Raw genomic sequence first — 4,965 nt, 5'->3', positions numbered from 1 at the left:
TGATATGAGATTAGTGTTGAATACTGGATGATATATTCATCTCCTTGAATATGTATATGTAGCAAAAAGATTTCCGTAATTTACGGAGGAAATTTAGGAAAAGTGTTAGACAAAAATTATTGGGATAGATACGATAAGATATAATAAGATATGATGTATCTATACTCTAATAATGGTAGTATGACGTGTCTAGATGATAAGTATGTAATCTGATAATCTTTTGATTAAAGATTTTCAATTCGTAATGTCCTATTCAGGTCCAGGGGCTTGAGCTATATGATCCTTTAAATCAGTAATCCAAATGTTTTCTATTATATAGTTTCGTAGACGTCATCCGTCAGGAAAATTCAATGATCAAAACAACAAGAAAGCAAAGAAAGTAATGAATATGAATAGTGATGACATTATAATGTCTTTGAGATTCTCGATAACTCAATAACATTTTCTGGTTCGCAAACCGATGCATAAAGGCATAAGGCATATAGGTACGTGATATAACAGGGAGTTATATACGTTTGAGTATGAATAGTAACAAATATAGGAGTTTCAAAATTCATGGATAATATTTCATGTAATACATATGTAATACACAAACCATGATAGATGACTTAGGAATGTCAAGAATTTCAGAAATCGTAGTGTCGCATTTAAACGCGGTGGCGTAATTGGATAGTACTTAGAAAAGTGAACAGAGTTCTTAGATTGACTTGGAATTCTAAGATAAGTAAAGTTTCTAAAGTATAGTGTTACATTTAACAATTAAAGGCAACAATTAAAGGCACTATAGCCAAGGAAAGTTGTAGTCCTACATTGCTAAGGTACCTAATTGTATAAGGCACACTTAAAATGCAATCCTGGTTCTCTACAACAGCACTGCTCTGATACCAATCTGTCACACCCCCTAAAATGGATCAGGGGTAATTATGACCAATCATATCATAACACAGTTGTATAAACGAGAACGACTCTATATAAGACTTGTTAAATAAAACCTTTGTTAATAAAACAGCGGAAGCAGTAATACATGTTTACATTATTATTAAAATGTAAAATAAATGTTTATGAACTAAAATATAATATGCGATGTGGACTCCATGCAAGCATCAAATCTATCATCACAAAGTTGCAAACAGCTAGCTCAATCATCACCTGAGATAAAACATGCTTAAAGTGTCAACCAAAAAGGTTGAGTGAAATTCACAGGTTTATAAATAATATCCAAAGATTTAGACTACAAGATTTAGTTTAAAGTTGATTAATATAGAAATATCAATCTAAAAGTGTTGCTGCATTTTGTAATATCGCTACTAAACAAGTTTACCCTATGACACCTTGTACTGTCAGTGTCGTGGAATCATTATTATGTAACCAAAGACCAACGGTCGAATGGTTAGAGACGTTACTCTCAATAGGCTTACTCACAATAATTAATTTTGCATTTATACGTAGCAATTAACGATATTACGGTAGGGATTTAGCATGAATCAAAGCAAGACAGCATAGTTAACAGTTGAGTACTTGTGTCTAAGCGTAAAACAGTTTAAAAGCAAGCATGTGTCTCACCCCAAAAGTTATAAAACATTTATGAAACAGTAAAAAGTGGGGCTATGAAGGTCACCTTAGTAGCACAAAAGAGTATTCCATGAAAGAATTGAACGGAAGGACGTGACCGAGATCTCAACCTAGAGATAGAACGTATGATCAGACAGTGCCTAACAGACAATAGTATATAGTACTATATTGATAGTAATGGATCACTAAAGAATTTCCATTTTCGGAAGGTTACTATTTATGGAAAGTTTCCACTTATAGTAATTTTCCAATTTTAGAAAGTTCGGGTTAATCTTTAGCAAGACGTTGTATAACTTTACTTAAACTTCGTTGCTATCAAATAAGTCAGGAATGACCAGATGTAACCGGGGGCCCAGGACTCTTGACCAGAATCTAAGTCATGGCATTCGAGATCCACAAGCTTACCCATAAATGGCAACCTAGACATCATTCACTTACGACCGTGAGTAGTGATGAAGTTCACATGAATTGTGCATTATCTTTGATTAACCTTCACTTTAGGTTTATATGTTATTATATGTGTTATATTATATTTATTAATGTATTAACAATTTGATTATCTTATATTATATACTATAAGTTATTATTATTAAATTAGTATAGTTATAAAATAAGTATTTATTAATAATGTATTGTTATTAACTTACATTATAAGCATTATACTTTATTATATAGTATACTTAGTTATTAACCGTAAGTTATAATAATAATAATATTAATTTAGTATATGTAATATACTTATGTTAATCGAAAATCATACTAATATATGTTAATTTGAATATTAATTCATTAAATATTATATTTATAATTTTTATAAACTTAGTTAATTATACAATTCAGTAGGATATTTTATAAAAATAATTTTATCAAGTTTTTATATTTATTTCCCACTTTTCTTTATATATATACTCGGTTTATATTAATCAAATTTAATTAGGTAATAAATATTAAATCGACCTAAATAAATAATTTTATATTTTTTACAGGTTTTATATTATGTAAAAATGTTATAAAAATTATTCAATCAAATTTTATATCAAAATATTATTTAAAATATTATTTATTTAATATTTTCTTATTATTTAACCATTGTAATCGGCCTATAATTAAATAAATAGGAAAAATAATTTAAAATTAATTTTTATATATTTTTTAAAGTATCTAGTGATGCTACTAATCATATAAAAATTTTATAAAAATATTTAATACACGTTTGTATTTATTTTGTATTTTCTTTATTATTTCTCTCGGTATAAAATAATGTAAAAGTAAATTCTTTTTAAATACTAATCGTCCCATTTATTTAATTTTTATAATTTTCACTTTTTTATAAAAGTATAATAATCTCAAAAAAAAATTATAATTATTTTTATTACTGTTTAATATTTTATTACGAATTTTATATTGTTTTTATGTTTAAATACTACATAATTCGTATTTAATTATAAATAATATTCCATAAATTATCAAAATTATTTTTATATAATAATACTAATTATAACATGTAAAAATAATTTATATATATTAAATTCGTATTTTTAAAGAATATACAAAAAAATAAAAGCAATTCGATAAAAAATATAGAAAATACCTCAAGTACTTTCCCAAGTTTGTGAGAGAGTTTTTCCAAAGATTTGATACAAGTTTTTATGAAATGGAAGTGGGTATTTATAGGAAAAAAATGGTTGGTGAAAAGAAAAAAAATATAAATAAAATAAAGGTGCCAATTTTGACAAAAAATAAAAACATGTTAAAAATGTTTTTAATAATTTTTTGTTTTTGAAAATATTTAGTCAAAATTCATGGGCTCATTATTTAATTTATAAAAAAAATCTCTTTTTTTATAAGCTAAAAATATATATATATATAATGATTAAAATAACTTATCATTTAATTAATAATTATGTTTCATATAGTTTTAAATATAATACGCATTAATATTAATATTAACTAAAGTTATTTTATATAATTAGTGTAAACTTTAGTTAACAAAAAGTGTCGACTAAAAATAAATATTTGATCAATGTCAAATTTAATTATATATTAAGTATGGATAACAACCCTATAGTCAAATTAGTCAATTCAGGTATGGAAATATGAGGGTTGTTATAACATGCACGGGGTTTATAATCATAGAGAAGCAAGGGTATTAAGGAAGAATTTTGAAGCTTTGCCATTTTGTTTAGAAGACATGGATCCTAACGGTCAACCGATTCTCAATGAAGAAGGTAATCCAATCAACCATGGTCCACCGGTTAATCAAGAGTTATTAAATGATCCGAACGACACACCGATGTGGAACGCTAGATTGGTAGCACCAACAATGATAGCACCGGCTACTACAAAACCACCAATTGAAGCGGATAATTTAAAGATCGAGGGTAACTTTTTCATGTTGATCAAAGATAGATACTTTCATGGGTTGATAGACGAGAATCCATTCGAACACATCCAACATTTTAATGATCTTTGCGATATCTACAAAAACAAGGATGTCACAGATGACGCTTTTAATTTAAGGGCATTCCCCTTTACACTTTAAGGGGAAGCGAAAGTTTGGTTAAGGAGCTTACCATCTGATTCCATAAGAACTTTCAAGAGTTAACCAATGAGTTTATCAATCACTTCTTCCCACCGTCAAAAGTAGAACGACTTAGAATGGAGATTAATGGGTTCACCCAACGGGTTGATGAATCATTGTATGATGCGTGGGTACGATTCAAAAAAATGTTAAAGGAATGCCCACCGCACGGTTTGACGAAGTAGGAGTACATCAACACATTTTACCGGGGTACTAATGCTTTGACGAAGCAATATCTTGATTCTTCATCCGGTGGGGTATTTATGTATAAATCACAAAATGCGGCCGAAATCTTATTCGAAGACATCTCAGTTAACACATATGAATGGGCACCTTCACCGCGAGATTTGACAAGGAAAAATGTAGCACAAATCGAGAGTGATAATGGGCAAGTGACGCTTGCAAGCTTGAACAATCAATTTCAAACGTATGAGAAAGAGTTGAAAAAGCTTAACAAACGATAGTCACAATGCAAGTAGGTTGTCAATGATGCGAGGGTCCACATCTCACGAAGAATTTTTCTCAAATTACTCAATGCAATCATGTGGATCTAGATGACGTTCCCATGAATTCGGATGCTCATGTGAACTACGTGAGCAATCAAAACTATCAACGGGGAGGAACATTGAACCAGGGCTACTACAATCCTAATAAAAAACAAGTGTCATTCAACAACCAAACCAATACACCACCCGGATTCACAAACCAAAACCGAAACCAAGGTTACAACAACAACTATAACCAAAACCGAAGCAACAATTTCTAAAACGAAAATCAACAACCTTACAACAATCAACCTTATAACAACCAAG

General features: G+C 29.0%; 1 non-coding gene across 1 annotated transcript; it reads right to left on the bottom strand.

The window, feature by feature from the left end:
* Positions 1-4,221: 4,221 nt before the first annotated feature.
* Positions 4,222-4,328, bottom strand: LOC139865268 (small nucleolar RNA R71). Its single transcript, XR_011764791.1, has one exon. It is a non-coding gene; the product is annotated as a small nucleolar RNA R71 (small nucleolar RNA).
* Between the last annotated feature and the right edge of the window lie 637 nt (positions 4,329-4,965).

This window comes from Rutidosis leptorrhynchoides, chromosome 8, assembly GCF_046630445.1.
Source record: "Rutidosis leptorrhynchoides isolate AG116_Rl617_1_P2 chromosome 8, CSIRO_AGI_Rlap_v1, whole genome shotgun sequence".
In the NCBI taxonomy this organism is placed as follows: Eukaryota; Viridiplantae; Streptophyta; class Magnoliopsida; order Asterales; family Asteraceae; genus Rutidosis; species Rutidosis leptorrhynchoides.
This window is presented reverse-complemented; position numbering and strand designations above follow the sequence as displayed.